This window comes from Trichosurus vulpecula, chromosome 9 (genome assembly GCF_011100635.1).
Source record: "Trichosurus vulpecula isolate mTriVul1 chromosome 9, mTriVul1.pri, whole genome shotgun sequence".
Classification (NCBI taxonomy): Eukaryota; Metazoa; Chordata; class Mammalia; order Diprotodontia; family Phalangeridae; genus Trichosurus; species Trichosurus vulpecula.
Genome location: NC_050581.1, coordinates 126,256,379 through 126,275,162, shown reverse-complemented (window position 1 = coordinate 126,275,162; position 18,784 = coordinate 126,256,379). Strand labels below are relative to the sequence as shown.

At 40.8% G+C, this 18,784-nt stretch overlaps 1 pseudogene; it reads left to right on the top strand.

Moving 5' to 3' along the window:
* The first annotated feature begins 217 nt into the window (after positions 1 to 217).
* Positions 218 to 1,456, top strand: LOC118832241 (annotated as a pseudogene).
* Positions 1,457 to 18,784: the final 17,328 nt, after the last annotated feature.

The window sequence follows — 18,784 nt, the reverse complement described above, 5'->3', positions numbered from 1 at the left end:
AATGGAGCATCAAAAGTAGATGGTGCTGAAACTCTTTCATCATCATAGAAATAACTTAATTTGGCACTGAATTACTAGGAATATTAGTTAAAATAATGAGTAAAGTGAGAAGCTACCAGATGATATGTTCCCTACCCTCTCAGTGACTGCACAGCATCTGAACTCTTTCCTCACACTGCTTCCTGTCTACCTCAGCAAGTTTTTTTCATGGGTACCAATGTCCCAGGTATTCTTTTCCCATGGATTCATATATTCTGCTATCTCTTTCTCCCCAACTGAATGGTGTTTAAAAGTTTATTCAAAGATGCATTTTGTACAGATACTATTATTAACTATTTTTAAATGCATTTATGAAGTTTGCCCCATGCACCAAACACTCTCACTAGTTGGCAATATGCTCCCCAGAGCATGGCCTACTATGTCTAATCTTAAACTTCTACCTCCTAGTCAAGTTCATTCATTCTCAGCCTGGTGTTCTATCTCATAATAATAACAATATTAATAGCAAATTAATAAATGTTATTTATTATCATTATTATTATTAATTAATAGCACCTACTATGTGTCAAGCTCTTCATAAATATTTCATTTGATCCTCACAGCATCCCTGGGAGATAGATACTATTATTATGCCCATTTTGCAGATAAGAAAATTGAGGTTAACAGAGGTTAAGTAACTTACTCAGGGTCACCCAGCTAGTAAGTATCTGAGGTCAGATTTAAATTACTGTCTTGCTGACTTCAGGTCCAGTGCTCTATCCACTTGCTACATAGCTAACTCTTACTTCAATGAGATTATTGAAGCCATGTATTTTGACAATAAACAGTAAGTACCTACTATGTGCCAGGCACTGCACATTGGGAATACAAATGCAAGTTTAAAAAAAAAAAGACTGGCGTGGACCACCTCTCGGTCAGTGGCCAGGCAGCCACTTCACTTCCCTTGCTCCCCCTACTCAGACTGTTAGACTCAGCCGCGGCTACACTGCCCATCTCCGTGCTCCACCATGGCGGCCCCCTCCTACTGCACCAAGCCCCGGTCCTGGCCCCTGTGGCCAGATGTCCTTCGCCTTCTCCACAATGCAGGTCTGTTTCAATGAGGCCAATGTGAAGCTGGTGGATGTCTCAACCCAGAGTGGGACCTTTGGGATCCTGGCTGCCCACGTCCCCATCCTGCAAGTGCTGAAGCCCGGCATGGCGACCGTGAATGCTGAGGATGGCACCACCATCACCAAATATTTTGTGAGCAGTGGTTCTGTCACAGTGAAGGCCGATTCCTCAGTGCAGCTACTGGCAGAAGAACCCATGGCTCTGGACATGCTCGACCTGGCAGACGCCAGATCCGACCTGGAAAAGGAGCACTCGGACCTACCGGGGGCATCAGATGAGGCAGTCGGCCGAGGTTCAGATCTGGACAGATGCCAATGAGGCTATCGTGAAAGCACTGGAATCATGAGCTGGAGAGCTAAACTCTTGAAGTCATCCAGAAATGGTGTGACCATTCTGCTCCATGGCAATCATCCTGAGCTGAGGAGACCTGGAAATATCAGAAAGGAAGAGGATGCCTATCGCCCAAACCCCTTTCCTTCACCCCCAGATTAAAAATCAAAGGGTTCTGGGGGAAAAAAAAGACATTTCCTGACCTCAAGTAGTTTATAATCTAACGAGGAAAGACAACACACAAAAGGAAGTTAAAAATTGGGACTGGAGAGATGGGAAATAGATGAAGTCCAAAGAACTCCTAAGAAATCCGAAAGCAGAGAAGCTGGTGGGAAATGGGAAGATTTGGCTGAGCCCTCTTCTTAAATAGAGGCCCTGGAGCCCATGGCCCAGTCAGAGGGCATCATTCAATCCAGGCAGATTCCATCTTGCAGGATAAGAAAATTTCCAAAAGATGAGTTTCCTGGGGAAGGGTAGGCATGAAGAAGAGGTCCAAAAGCAGTGTAACTGATAGGAAATAGTAATAATACTAGTTAATATCTATATAACACATGTAATGACCCAGGCACTGCAGGAAGTACTTTTACAATGAATTATCTCATTTGATCTTCACAACAATAAATACTGGGAAGTAGATATTTTTATTATCACCCCCATTTTACGGATGAGGACATTGAAGCAAACCAAAGTATAGTGACTTCCCCAGGGTCACACAGCTAATAAGTTTCTGAGGTTAGATTGAACTCCTGGCTGCAGGCCAGGTACTCTATCCCTTATACTACCTAGCTATCAATCTCTCCTGACTCCTCTCTTCTGAATTTCAAAGCTCCTCAGTATCATTCCTTCCCTTCTAGCTCAAAGGTAAAGGTGGCACTGCTGCTCCCTACCCATTGAAATTGTTCCTTCCTTAACTTCTAGGAGGCTGTAATCTCTTGGGTCTTTACCCATCTTCCAAACCTCAGTTTCTCCATGACGTACCATAACAACAATGTTGCTAGCAGCTGCTTCGGGGGTGTAAGACCAATAACACCAGTACAGACGAGGGCTGCTAGCACAAGTTCTTTGATCTGCTTTTCTAAACACACACATATCATTCGCTTAGTTGAGGGGAAAAAAGTCAGCGCCCTGAATTTTAGAGAAAACACAAACAAAACTTACAAGCAGAAATTATATAAACAGAGCAAATAAACACAAATCAACAGACAGGGCTTCTTGCTGTCTGACCAAGACATACATAGTTACCAGAGAGAGAAGCACCAACATATCTCTTCTGGCCAAATCACCCAAATCATACGAACACTCTTCCCATGAGTAAGCCCCCAAAGCAAATTGCTAACTTCAGACCATATATATCCTGTTTAGGGCCGTGGGGCTTAGCACCTACTTAGCAAAAGGGTATAGGCCTGAGGCTTAGCATCTACTTAGGTGTGGGAGAGATCTTTAATCATTCTAGCACCACATCATATATATTGTTTCCAATCAATGACTCTTGATTCAAACAAAGGCAAGACTCAAAGGCACTTGATTGCCTTAGTGTTGAGAAGCACTCCAAAACAAAAGACAACAAAAAGTCCCACTTTGCTTGCCATTACACCTACCTAGCTTATCTTCCTCACCTATATATTTACTATCTCCTTTTTTTTTTTAAATTCCTACTGTAATGATTCTAGTTCAGGTGCTCACTCCCAGACTATCATGAAAGCATCCTAACTGAATTCCCTCAATCCAGTTTTGGCTATTATATTAATCATAGGATCAAAGACTTGGATCCTGAAGGGATTATAGAAGATATCTATGCCAACTCCTTTATATTACAGATGAGAAAAATGAAATCAGGAATTATGAAGTGACATGTTTGCTTAAGGTCACATAGATGGCAGATATGAGACTTGAACCCACATCTTTCAGGTACAAATGCGGCTACCTACCATTCCACCATTCTAAGATGCATCTTTCTTCTGAAAGATTTGCTCTGATACCACTGCCTCTATGAATAAAAGTCTTCAACACTTTCCCATATCTACTGAATGAAGTTTTACACTACTAAACCCTTTATCTACAAGCCATTATGATCTGGCCCAAATCACATTAGTAGTAGAAAGGATCCTGGACTTTATAAATCATGAAATCTGAGTTCCTCCCTCATCTATGCACTAGTTAATCTTGTGACCTTGGACAAGTAAATCACTTAAATTATCTGGGCCTTGGTTTCTTCATCTGCTAGATTAAGGTCATTTCCAGCTCTAAAATTCTATACGCTTCTAGCCATAGCAGCAACTGGGTGGTACAGTGGATAGAGTGACTGGGCCTGAAGTCAAGAAGATTCATTTTCCTGAGTGCAAATCTGGCCTCAGACTTATTAGCTATATGACCCATGGCAAGTCACTTAATCCTGTTTGCCTCAGTTTCCTAATCTGTAAAATCAGCCGGAGAAGGAAATGACAAACCCTTTCGGTATGTTTGCAAAGAAAACCCTAAATAGGGTCACAAAGAGTCAGACAGGACTGAAATGACTGAGCAACAACCAACAACAAAGCCATATGACAATCTTTTAGCTTTAGAACGGACCTTGAAATCTCCCATCCCCACCCTTCATTTTTCAGGTGAAGGAAATATGGTCTGTGGAAATTGTGACTCGACCAAAGTCACAGAAATAAGAAGTGGTCTTCTCTGTCCCACGTTACAAACTCCTTTATTCCCATCCCTCTCGATTCAGCCCTCCCCTCCCCCAAACCAACCACCATCCCACTCTAAACTCTTTCCACTAAACTCTTCAGAATGTTTATTCTATTGGTAACCAGCTTGCTTTCTGCTTCCCACTCCTTCTATCTTTTTGCACTTTGGTTCCCTCCTGATGTCACAGCTTCCCTGGCTGCCTGGTACAGACTAGATGTATTTTCACTCATAATCCTTTGAGTCACTTGTTGCGGTAGGAGAGTTGGAATGCCCCATGCTCTCCATGGCCACTTCCAGGCTTTTCCTCTATCTCCATCACTCCATCATTCCTCTGTCCTTTTCAGGAATATTTTCATGTCCATGAACTCTGAAATCCTTTTACGTAATTACAACCTGTTGTCATTCTACTTCTCCCTCTGCCTTGCAACCCCCAAACCTATTCTTCATCCTTACCATTACTTCCAATCCCTCAACTCCTCAGTTCTTTCCCAGGCTATCAGCCCTACAGTATGACCTCGTCCCTTCCCCATCTTGACCCCTTGGCAACCAGTACAACTCTTTACTCTTCTCTCTAGACTCTTGCCCCTCTTATCTTATCGCTAACCTCACCCTCCTGAGTCTCATTCTTGGATCAGTGTCATCATCCGCTGTCTTCACTCCTACTCACACGCTGTTGAATGAGAAAATCATAAAACCTTTCTGACACTACAAATGTATGTTACGTAATCTCAACTTGCCCCTCACTATGACAAAGCAATCCTTTTACACAAATCAGTTCACTATCTTACTTCAGAACAGCATCACTTCCACACATCTTCATCCTTTCTCAAATCTCTCCTGTCTCCCTCTATGCCCCTCTCCCCCATTATCAGCTAAGAGTATCTTCTCCCCTCTTCCTCATCTCATGTCAGTCAGACACCTCCCTCCGATGTTTCCTCCTTGCCAAGGCAAATCCCTCCCCAAACAATGGTGATTCCATCCTATCCCATCTTCTACAGTGGATTGCCCTGTCTACTACACCTAGTGTCTTACTAATTCTCTTTTCCTGTCCACTGGTTGCATCCCTACTGCCTCCCAACATATGTATGACTCTTTCAAAAAACCTTAACTTGATCTATTTTTCTCCACCAATCATATCTCTTCTTTCTTTTGTAGCTAAACTCTTAGAGAAGGTCACTGATATTCAGTGCCTTTACTTCCTTTTTTCTCATGCTCTACTTTCTGCAGGCTAGCTTTCAATCTGACCAGTCTCTCTGTCTGTCTTCATCTCTTTCTCTGTCTGTCTCTCTCTCTCTGTCTCTGTCTCTGTCTCTATGTCTCTGTCTCTGTCTCTCTCTCTCCCCTCTTCTTCCTCCTTCTCTTCCATCTCTATCTGTGTCTGTGTCTGCATCTCTGTCTCTGTGTCTCTCTCTTTCTCTCTCTCCATCTGCTGTCTGTTTGTCTGTCTCTCCCTCTCTTGCCCACCCCCTCAGTTCCCAATGATCACTTAATCACCAAATCTAATGGCCTTTTCTCAGCCCTCATCCTTCTTGACCTCTTAGCAGCTTTGACAGTATGGATTATTGCCCTCTTCTCCTTGATACTTGCTTCCCTCCAGGTTTCCATGAAACTACTTTCTCTTGCTTCTCCTCCTTTACCTGCCTTTCCCTTTTACTCCATCCTTGTTGGAAGCTTAGCTGCTTGCTATTCTTAATGATAATTTTGCTATACCTTCATCTAGGTCATGCCTACCATCTATGGGTATAGGCCAAGGTTCTGTACTGAATCCTTTTCTTCTTTTCTCCCTCTATAATATTTTGCTTGGTCATCTCATTAGCTCCTATAAATTCTGACCATCTCTCCCACCCCCATATAATAAATTCCAGTGACACCTTATCATTTGAAGGATCAAATATAATTTGACATTCAAAGCCTGTCATAACCTAGTTCCCTCCTTCCTTTTCAGTTTTCTTACACCTTGCTTCTCACCAGGTACTGTCTTATCCAGTGACACTCATCTCCTTGCTGTTCCTTGCAAAAGATTCCCCATCCCCTGACTCTGGGCATTTTCTCGGACTGTCCTGTCCCCCATCCCTGGAATTCTCTCTTTCTTCATCTCTGTCTCTCTGATTTCCCTGGATTCCTTAAAACCCCAGCTAAAATCTCATTTTTTACAACTAGTTTTTCCCCAGTCCCCTCTAATACTAATGCCTTTCTTCTGTTGCTTGTCTCCAGATTATCTTATATACAGGGTATCCAGAAAGTCTTAGTGCAATTTTAAGCTTGAATAGTTCAAAAATGTACTAAGACTTTTGGAATATTTTGTATCTTCTTTGTATATAGTTGCTTGCATTTTGTCTCACCCATTAGACAGTAAGCTCTTTGAGAGCAGAGACTGTCTTTTGCATTGGTAATCTCTGTGCTTAGCACAGTGGCTGGCACATGGTAGGTGCTTAATAAATGCTTATTAACTGGTGGACTCAATTTGAACCCATACTTTTTTGGTTCCAAATCAGGCTTTCTTTCCACTATATCATATTTCTATTGAACTTTATGAACCTTATATTCCATAGACTATAAGTGCTAAAATAAATGGTTCAGAGCTGTGAGCATTTTGGTTGGAAACAGAGAGTGCTATGGCCAGAAAGTGGCAAAGGGGAAGATAGAACATGATATTATTATGAGAGAGAAGAGAAGAAATACAGGAAGCTGCACATAGAGTAATAATGTATTTCTATTTTACAAAATCTTAAAGTTGGGAACAATCTCAGAGGCCATCTGTCAAACACAAATCTGACCAAAATTAATTCCCATAATATCTCCAGCAAGTAGAGATGATTATTACGTAATTATCTAGCATCTCCTTGAACATCTTCAGTGAGGGAGACCTGTCATCTCCAGAAACAACTGATTCTCTTTAATGCATTGTCAGGAGGCTACCCTCAAACAATCAAAAAGAACAAATTAACTTCTTCCACATTTCTGGCCTTAAAATCCATAAGAACTGCTACCAGTCTCAGCCCACAGTCGTCCTTTCCCCAGTTTCTCAGGACTCATCATCCTCTCCATCTTCTGGATGCATCTCAGATCACCTGTTTTTTAATATCCTTCACAAAACGTGGTGTCCAGTCCTTAACACAATGCTCCAAACGCATCCTGTGCAGGGTGGGCCATACCAAACCTCTTATTTCTCTCATTCTCTCCACTTTGCTTCTTTGACTACAACATAGGATAGAATTTAGCTTTTTATGCTACTCTATCACAACTATTGTGTCATATTGACTTTGCAATCTATTAAAATTTCAAGATTTGCATAGGAATTATCATTTAATTGTGATTTTCACGTTCTGTTTTTATGACATTGATTTTTTGAATCCAAGTATAGAACTTTATATTTATCCTCATTAAATTTTATTTTATTCCAGTCAGGTCATCATTCTAATCTGTTAACATTTTTTAAGATCCTGAAAGAGCCTAGTATTTGCTTCCCATCCCAGTTCCTTTTATTTGCAAATTGGACAAGTGTAGCCTCCTAAAACATCATCCAAGTCACAGATTAAACCTTTGGAGTCCTTCACTGATAATACCTGAGGGCAACTTGTGTTTTCATTGGGCCATGGCTGACTTTTCTAATTGACAGTCAATGGCCAAGGAGTAAGCTTACTTATATAACAACAAAAGGCCAAAAGCAGGCTATAAATAAATAAAGGGTCCTTTTATTGCCCCCAGCAACACACTACCAGAGCTCATTGAAAAGTGTCTCTAGCAGACCTGACTGGCATGAGAATGAGCCATGAAAGTTACCAATAAGAATGACAATCACCTCAGGTTCTTGCATTCAGCAAGTGTGTATTCCAGGGGTATTTTTGCAAAGCCCTGAACAGTGAGTGCACTTTGCTAGTTTTCCCTCTAGGGCTTAATAACAGCTCAGTCTACACAATATGGGAGATTGCTCTTGCCTGAGAAAAGGTGGAAAAGTTAGAAAACCCATCCTCTCTTCTCTCCTGATTAATGGGGAAGAAAAAGTTCCTTGGGAAAATAGAAAAATGAGAGAGAAAGAATCAGAAAATATAAAAGAAAAATGATTTGAAGAAACAGGATGGTAGGTGAAGAATACAACCTACAAAAAAGGAAAATCACTGCTTGCATGAAGCTATGCAATCAGCACATGAATCCCCATAGAGGGGAGAGCTAGACCCTGGCATTAAGAAGCAGTTTCTTTTCCTATAAGGAATGATGATATATATCTACTGGTGCCACCTCCCCTCCCCGGAGTTAACATTCTGTATTGGTCAGAGTAAATAGAGGCAAGTTTGGTGACTTATAGCTGAGAGATAATGACCCAGTTATTTGTTGACTAAATATCAATCTCTCTGTATAAATACACTCATATGTACACATATTCATATATATATGCATATATGTCTGTATACTTATTGTTAATATTTATATATGTATGTGTATGTGTATTAAGTTAGAGAACTTTACAACTCTGTTTTACCTGAGGCAGGTACATGAGTTCTGAAAGTCTCCCAATATTTGTCACACTTGGTATCATTATATATTCCTGCTGATTCATATGGGCATAAAGTACAACACAAGCAAAAACCTAGAGATGATGATTATGAAGTTCTGCATAATTAACTAAAGGTCTTAGAGGCACAGATGGTTTTCATTACTGCAGTCAATTTAAAAGAAATAAAGGGATCATCGCATATACACAGGGAAATAGAAAAGTACCTAATATTTTTGGCTTATTTTTACAGAAGATAATAGGCAAGGATACTCTGCTGAAGTCAATAAACAATCCATCCATCTACAAGAATCCACAGGCACTCACTATGTGTAACAGGCATTGTGCTAGATGCTAGGGATATAAATATAAAAAAGTGATCCCTGTCTTCAAAGAATTCAAATTCTATTGGGAACCCACATTGGATGACTTTCCTTGGCAATCAGGTGGTGCTGACTTATCCTAGGATCCTCCAGCAAACAAGTAGTGGCAGGTCCTTCCAAACTGGACTTTGAGTAAAGAGCCAGTCATGGATTATATCTATTATCTGTGGTCTAGCACAGCTAAGTTCAGAGAGATTCATCACCAAATCTGTGATGAATTTCAACAAGTCAAGAAGACATTTGATTTAATCTGTTCTGCACTGGTAGAAGGTGGCCCCATATTAATGGCATCATGGCTCCTTGGAGAATTTGGAGAACTGAGGTAATAAGCAAGTTAGTCAAGATCTAGAAGTAATTAATATTGGAGGCTGGGAGAGACAATATTTTTTTAAATACACATTTCAACCCAAAATGATAGGTTGATGGGAATAAAATGGTCATATTATATTCTTTAACCTATCGGGAAAATGATTTTTATTAACTATCAATTCTCTTGAGTGGTCACCTCCCCAGAGCAGAGAGCATCACCTTTTCTTGACAGAAGACAAGTCTCAAAGTTCAACCATTTCATGTTTGAAAGTCACATTAAAATCATTTACAGGAAGGTCTGCTATTGTTGCTACTTGAGAAAGTCTTCCTTTTTAATTGACTTATTGAGTCCAGAATACCTTTGCCGCTCAATTCTAGTGCAGAAACCCTTATAAATAGAATGGTCACCATTCATTCTTAGGGTAAAGAACCTTTAACAAGAAGAAAACCAAAAAGTTGATTATTTTTAGTGTATCTGATCTTTTCATGACAACATTCAATAGATGCATTATTGAAAAGAGTTGTAAAAACAAAGTCTTCTGGGAGTTTTATTTTGTTTTGGTTTATCTTGTTTTGTTTTGTATTTGTGTCCATTTATTCTTTAACAGAATAACTATGGATGGCTCCACAGAGATTTTGTTTGTTAGCTATAAAAATTACATTTGAAGGAAGCAGCCTTAGTGAAAAGAGCCCTGGGCTAGGAGTCAGACCACCTGAATGCAGGTCCTGGCTCCTCTATTTACAGACAATATGACCTTATGCAAATGATTTAACTTCTGTTGTTTCTTGACCTGTAGAATAAAAAGAAGAATACAACATTAAGGGTTATTAGAAAGGACCAAATGATATCATGCATATAAACTAACATAAATATATATGTGAGCTACCATCATCTTCATCTTAATTGACATGATCATTATTATTAAAAGCATTAAAAAAAGCTGCCCAACTTAGCTGAATGTCAGGACTTAACACTTCCCACTGAAACGAAGTGTGTGGGTTTCCAAGCCATGGGGCCCTAGACATAGGCCTCATTTTGCAATTCAAAATGATGACTTATTTTATGTCCTCATAATGAAAATTAGCTAGTAATAAAAATGACCCATCTGGGGTAATCACACCTACCCTCCCAAAGGCTGGTCTGTGCCTTTTGAATATTCAGGACCTATGCTTGGCTGCTGTGTGCATTTGCAAATGTATAAAGTGTCTTGGTTCTGTGCCTTTAGCTGGGCTGGGGCCTCTGGTCTTCTCTTATAAGGGGAATATGCAAATTCATTCAACTGTAAGCCATTTATTCTGTCAGCGTGTGGTAACTTGATGTTCTGGGAGCTACTTACTACTAAGGCACCAGTTTGGTTGAGATACAATGATTATATTTTCCCCAGAACAAAAAAAAAAAGAGAGAGAGAGAATAAAAGAAAAGAAAAAACATTAAAAAGCAGGAGGTGGGTGGAAGAAAGAGATGGCATTAATTTAGTAGATAGAATCCTACATCAGAGCCGGGTTTAGATTTTTCCTATCATTCTCACTTGCTTATGTGACTGTGCTAGACACAACCTCCCTATATCTTAAGGAGCTCTGCAGGACTTAAACAAGATGTAAACACTGGAAATCACAGAATTGACCTTGAAGGGCTCTGAGTGGTCATCTAGCCTAATACCATTATTATACAAATTAAAAACAAAAAACCCTGAGCCCCAAAGAAAAGAATGGTTTGGCCCAAGGTCTTCAGATCACAGATTTAGAATTGAAAGTGATCTCAGAGGCTGTCTACACAAAACTCCTAGTGGCAGCTAGGTGGTGCAGTGCCAGCCCTGGAATCAGGAAGACCTGAGTTCCAATATGGCCTCAGACACTAGCTGTGTGATCCTAGGCAAGTCACTTAACTGTATTTGCTTCAGTTCCTGCATCTGTAAAATGAGTTGGAGAAGAAGTATCAAACCACTCCAGCATCTTTGCCAAGAAAGCCCCAAATGGGGTCACAAAGAGTTGAACATGACTGACATGACTAAGCAATAGCAGCAGCAGACCAAACTCCTTACTTGACAGATGAGAAAGCTAAGACCCAGACAAATAATGGCCTGCTCAAAGTCACAAAGGTGCAGAACCAGGATTTGAACGCTAGGCCTCAGATTCCAAACACAAAACACTTTTCACTACACCAGAACTGCAAAAGCACAGGATTTGAGAGCTGGCAGGTACCTTAGGAGTTACCTAGGGCAAACCATTCTAGAAAGAAAGCCTCTCTGCTTGATGACTTCCAGGGCAAGGATAACCCTCTGGACATCACCTTTGAAGGCACTTCATTACATTTTTGGACAGCTCTGGTTGTTAGGAAGTTTTTCTTGATGTCAATCCTAAATTAGCTGAGTAGAGGCAGCTAGGTGTTTCAGTGGTGTAGGGCTTGTAGACAGGAAGACCAAAATACAAATTTGACCCTGGGCAAGCCATTTAGTTTCTACTTTACCCACTTTCCTTGTCTATAAAATGAGGATGATCATATCACCTATCTCCCAGGGTTGAAGGTCAAAGGACATAATAGTTCTAAAATGCTTAGCAGGGTACCTGATACACAGTAGGCATTATGAAAATGTTGGTGGCTATAATAATAATAATACTTTATAATCTAGATGGCAGACCTTCAAATACTCAAGTAAAGGTATTATGTCTCTCCCCACTCTGCCTTCAAGTCTTCTCAAGGGTAAACATGTCCAGTTCTCTCAAATAGTCCCAATATATCATGTACTCAAGGCCCTTCACTATCTTGGCTGCTCCTTTCTAGACACTGTCCAGCCCCGCAATGACCTACTTCAACAATGGAGCCCCAAACTGTAGAGAAAACACCAGATGAGTCTAACAAGGTTAAAGAGGTGGGCACATAACACCACTGACTCATACTGAGTTCCCAGTCGACAAAGACCCCCAGATCATTTTCCAAATAACTGCTAGCCATCCATGCCTCCCCACTCTTATATTTTGGAAGTTAATTTTTGTGCTTAGTTGCACAACTTAAGTTGATACTTGGTGTATTTCATCTCATTAGATTAAGACTAATGTTATAACCCGTCAAGACTTTTGACTCCTGTCAGGTGACAGCTATCCCTTCTTGCAAATCTTTCCTGAATTCGTGTGTACTGTGGGTTATAAAGACCGTGCACAGATATCTCTCTCCTTCTTCTGTCCAATAAACAAATAAATAATGACACAACCACAATAATGATAAAATAATAGTGATAGCTAACATTTATATAGGTCTTTAAAGTTTGCAAATTGCTTTACATGCAAGATCTCACTAAAATACAAACAGTTGGTGAGGTGGACACTGCTGTTATCCCCTTTTTGTAAATGATGAAATCAAGGCTGAAATAGATAAGTGACTTGCCCAGGGTGAAATAAATAATATCTGAGGCAGTTTTCAAATTCAGATTTTCCTGACTCCATCTCTAGCATTCTATCTCTCAGGGGTGAGGGGTGCATTCAGGGAAGACTAGTACCTCTTGTGTGAGGGCTGCTTTCCACCTTTGATGTCCACCTGTTCCACCCAACTCTCACTGGTGGCTCCAAGAAGCTGTAGCATGTGCAGCAGCCACACCCCAGTAATTGGTTTTGGCAAGCAGGCTAAACCAGGTTGAGAGTAATGGAGAGGTCTCAAACCTGTCAGTGAGTTAGGGGGGTGGTCTACCCCAAGTGTGTGAAACACTCTTCCCCTGATAGGATGGGTGGATGAGAACAATTTGGCCATGAAGGCAGCTGAAGCAGGTACTGTGGAGTGCTTAGAGCTCGGTTAGACATCAAAGATGCCAAGGTCATCCAATGCATCTTGAGCCATCACCGGTCGTCTTGACTCTGTCCTGCCACTGGACTGTGATGACTTTGGAGGAGAGAGTGAGTCTGACTACTTCATTCAATTCTACTTTACTTAAATGCAATTTACATGCAAATCAAAAGACATCACCTATACCAATTTACCATTTTTACCTATCTCAAAGCTCTGTGGCAACAGGCAAGTGATGAAGCAGCAGAGACAGATACACTGGGAGCTGTAGTCATAACCCTGCACACAGGTAGCCCAGGACATAGGATCATCTTCTCACTGAAAGCAGCAGTGAGATTCAGCAGCCCCCTGGATGTCTGAGCAGCCTTTTAAGGATTATATTGCTCACCTTCTAGTGTGAAGAAAGGGCTAGCAAAGGTGCCCTAAAAATTGTCTGCTCACCCAGCCCTGGCCTGATTACCATGACAGGCAGATGAAACACACAAAAAACAAATGTACAAAAACTTCTGCAAGGATGATTCCACTTACCATTGGAACATGGGATGTGCACACACTTAAAGATAATACAAAATCCAGTACACCCGAAAGATGATCAGCTTTTGTTGTGAGAGAACTCAGCAAGTATTGCTTCCAAATAGCAGCCCTGAGTGAAACAAAGATGGCAAATGAAGGCCAGCTTACCAAAGTTGGAGCTGGATACACATTTTTCTGGAGGGGCCGCAGTGAAGGGAGCACCATGAAGCTGGTGTAGGTTTTGCAATCAAAACTAATTTAGTAAACAAGCTTGTATGCCAACCAAAAGAAGTGAAGGATAGGTTCATGCCCATGTGATTGCCACTTGCAGGAAAACACCATGCACCTTTACCAGTGCCTATGTTTCCATCATGACAAACCCCGATGAGGTCAAAGAAAAATTTTATGAAGACCTAGAGATTGTTATCATCAATGTGCCGAAAGAGGACAAGCTTATAATTCTGGGTGACTCTAATGTTAGAGTAGGCTCAGACTACCAGACTTGACAGGGAGTCCTAGGGAGGAATGGGTTAGAAACAGCAGCAGCAATGGTCATTTACTACTGAAGACTTGTGCATCTCATGACCTTCTCATCACCAACACTGTCTTCCACTTACCTAAATGCAATAAAACTTTGTGGATATACACTCACAGCAAATATTGGCATTTATAGACTATGTGATTGTAAGAAGAAGAGACATACAGGATACGAGAGCGATGAAGGCAACGTGTGGTGCAGAGTGCTGGACTGTTCATAGACTTACCCTCTCTAAGCTAAATATTCCCATTCAACGAAAGCCTCAGCCCCAAAGCAAAATGACTACCAGAAGAATTAATGTCTCTTCTCTGAGGGGGAAGAGTTTGTTGCTAACTTGGAGGGAAAGTTGAGAGAACACATAGTTGGCAACAGCGAAGCAGAAAAGGAGTGGGCAGCTTTCAGAGATTTGGTGTGCAGTACTGCATTTGCTCATCTGGGTCAGAACACTCGGAAACATCAAGACTGGTTTGATGTGGAAATTCAGAAGCTGATAAATGAAAAATAAGAACTCCACAGGGTTTTCCAGCAGGATAGTTCATTCATCTCTAAGAAGGTGGCCTTTCAATGGGGTAGAGAAATCTATCTTCCCCTACAAGAAAGTAAGGGAAAAGGGCATGGGGGGGAGGGAATGGGGTGATAGAAGGGAGGGCAGACAGGGGAAAAGGGCAATCATAATACATGCTATCTTTGGGTAGAGGGGAGGGTAGAGATGGGGAGAAAATTTGTAACTCAAAATCTTGTGGAAATGAATGTTGAAAACTAAAAATAAATTTTAAAAAAGGTGGCCTTTAATTCCATCTAAAGTAAAGTATAAGCAAAGCTTAGAGAGATGCAGGATTCTTGGCTCAGCAGGAAGACAGATGAAATTCAGTTTTATACTGATAGTAACAATCCAAGGTGCTTTTATGATGCCTTGAAGGCTATTTATGGGTCAAAGATCCTATTGTGCATCTCAACTACTCAGTCCTCATTAGTGATAAAGACATGATACTAGAAAAATGGGCTGAACACTTTCATACTATTGTCAACAAACCATCATCAATCAATGCTGAAGCCACTAACCATTACCTCAGGTTAAAGTCAATCCCTCCCTAGCTAAAGTGCCAAATGAAGAAGAGGTTTTGAATGCCATTAGTCTTCTTTTGTGTGGTAAAGCACCTGGCGCTGAGATTTACAAGGTAGAAGGGGGAGAGGAGGGCGGTCCATTTTCTGGATTATATGGAAGAGGAGGTAATCCCCCAGGAGTTCAAGGGCACCTCCGTCTTTAAAAAGGAAATAGATTGCCCTGTGACAATCAAAGGGGAAAGTCTCTCTCTTACTCATTGCTAGCAAGATTCTGCCTAGAGTCCTCTTTAATAGGCTGACCTTTACTTGAAAAATGTCTCAGCTACCTGAGAACCAGTGTGGCTTCAGAAAGGGGTGAAGGACAATTGATACGGTGTTTGCTGCCTGATAACTCCAGGAGAAATGACAGGAGCAGAACAGAATTCTGTACACATTGTTTGTAGATCTGAACAAGAGTAGTGTCCAAAACAAGGGAAATCAAAATTCCCCTATACTTTGCCTTCATCAGGCCAAATATAAAGCCTTATTTTCAGTCTGAGGAACCACAGTTTAGGAAAGGTATTTAAAAACTAGAACATATCCAGAAAATGGTGACCAAGATGATGGCAAAAGGAAAGCATGAAATAAAAGCATCGATAGAAGGAGTTGGGAACATTTAGTATACAGGAGACAGAAACAACATATTAACTGTTCTCAAGTATCTGGACTGCAATCTTGTAAAAGAAGGATCAGACTTGTTTTGCTTGGTCAGAGAGGGAAAAATCTAGGAAAATCTAGGATCATTGGCTATATATCACAGAGATAAAGTTTGTAGGCATGGAAGGCAAGTTTTCTTACAAGTGGAATTGTGCCCATGTGGAATGGGCTACCTCAGAAGGATTCCCCTCACTGCAGGCTTTTGAGGAAGAATCAGAATGACTACTCATTTGGGACATTGTAAGATTTTTTACTCAAGTACAAGTCAGAATGGATTGACACTGAGCTCTCTTCCAACTCCAAGGTTCCATGACAGTGAGCTCAATTTATAATTTATTTGTCAATGTCCTTTTTCATTCATTTTTTATTTAAGAATTCTCCGAAAGATTGGTACTTTGCTACTTGAGTGGTATTGTGATTATCAGTGGGAGTGTTGTCTCCCCCAAAGTAAATATCACCTTATTCGATACCTCATTCTGTGGAAATCTTATCCTTATTCCCCCAAAATATTTCTTAGGGTATATACCTAATATGCTAGAGGATTTCTTCCTATTATTTTAGTATTTGGAGTGGGGGGAAAAGTACCAATTTGCACTTATGTTTGACTTTTGACCTGCCCACCTCCTTTTTTGACCATCTCTTTATTATTTCTTTTGTACCACTTCCCATATGCCAATTTTCACAACTTAGAAGCTCATTTTCAAATATACTGGGTTGAAATAGTAGAAGCTCAGAGCTGAAAATGATCTTAACTCACTCTACAATTGAATCAAGAATCTTCACTATAACCCATAATTGAGATCATTATCTTCCCCCGCTCCTCCCCAAACCCTCCTCTCTTTCTAACTTTCCTGTTACTGTAGAGGACACCACCATCCTCCCAGTCACCCAGATCTGCAATCTCAGTGTCATCCCCAACTCTTTACTCCCTCTCATCTCCCAAATATAATTTACTGCAGAATTCTTTCAGTTCTTCCTGTCTTGCTTCTCTCAAGTACAACCATTTCTCTCCTCTGACACTTCCACAGCCCTTGCACAGAACCTCATCACTTCATGCCTGTACTTCATGCCATCAGAGACTGCTGATGGTTCTGCCTGCCTCAATTCCATCTCCACTCCAGCCCATCCTTCACTTGGTATAACAACAATGTGGCTAGCAGCTACTGTGGCTGTCTAAGACCAACAACAAAAGCACACAGAAGGGCTGCCAGCACAAGTCCTTTGATCTGCTTTTCTAAGGAAGGCAACTTTAAAGGGTTAACAATCTCACTTTAATTAAATATACATATAACATTCACTTAATTCAGGGGGGAAAGCGAGTACTCTGAACTTCAGAGCAAATACAAACAGAAATTACAGAGACAATATAAACAGATCAACATTTCTGTCTAACCAAATCACAATACATAGTTACCAGAGAAGCATCAACATCTGGGTTTTTCAAAGCCAGGGGTGCTGCTTCAATGGCTTACCCACAGTCTAGTCACCAACACTCTTTCAATGAGTGTGCCCCCAAAGACGAAATGCCAACCTCAGATCACTTATACTCTGTTCAGGGCCCTGAGGGCTCAGAGCCTACTTAGCAAAAAGTGGGGCCTGGGGTCTCACACCTAGTTAGTGAAAGGGTATGGGCCTGCCTCTAATCAGGCCTCCTTTTGTTGGCCCCACCTGAGGCCTATTCAATGGACGGGAAAGATCTTTCACTTATGGATTGGCCTTACACCTGGCTATCAAGTTTCACTCACTAAAATGCAGACCTGACCTCATCATCCCTGATTTAATAAACTCTAGTGGCTTCCTATCACTTACAGAATGGTATATAAAATGCTCTGCTTTGCATGCAAAGCCCTCCATAGCCCAGCCTCTTCCAACCTTGCCAGCCTTTGCACATTTTATCTACTTGTTCTACAATGTTCTACAATATGATAATAATGGCCTCCTAGCTGTTCTTTAAACAAGACACTCCATCTCCCTAACTCTGGGAATTTTCACTGGCTGTCCCTCATGCCTGGAATTCTATCCTTCCTCATCCTGCCTCATCTGGCTTCATTCAATTCCCTCTTAAGTTACCATCTTCTGCAAGAAACCTTTCCCTGTTTTATTTAACCTTAGTGCTTTTCCACTGTAATTATCTCCAATATTTCCTGTACATGTCTTGTTTATATGTAGCTGTTAACATGTTGTCTATTACGTCTTGAGAATGCGAGTAAGTTTCTTTTGCCTGTCTTTGTATCCCCAGAATACAGTGGAGATGTAGGAGATGCTACAGTGTCTGACATACAGTATACTTAATAAATGCTTGTTGACTGATAGAATATTTAAAGATAAGGCACCTAATTAAAAAATATACATATTTTCTTTTTATTAAGAAGTTGTTATCTTGGACATGGACATCATAACTAGTGAATTAACTGTTTTCTTTGACGGATTTTGTTTTGTTTTGTTTTCACATAAGGTTAAATACAGACTATCCCAAAAATCCTGGGGCCATTTTAAGTTTTAATAGCTTTTCTTGTTATTACTTCATTTTGGTTATATCCAGCTCTTTGTGACCCCATTTGGGGTTTTCTTGGCAGGGATACTGGGGTGGTTTGCCATTTCCTTCTCCAGCTCACTTTATAGATGAGGAAACTGAGGCAAACTGGGTTAAGTGACTTGCCCAAAGTCACATAGCTGGTAAATGTCCAGGGCTAGATTTGAACTCAGGAAGATGAGTCTTCCTTTATCCACTATGTCACCTCGCTGCTACTTTGATAGCTTGAAACTACCTAAGACTTTTGGGACACATTGTATTAATACTAATAAATAACAACATTAAGTTAAAAAAAAGATAAGGTACCTAGAGACAGGGTATCTGCTTTTGGAAGCAGCTTTCCCCACTTGTGGATAGCTCCAAT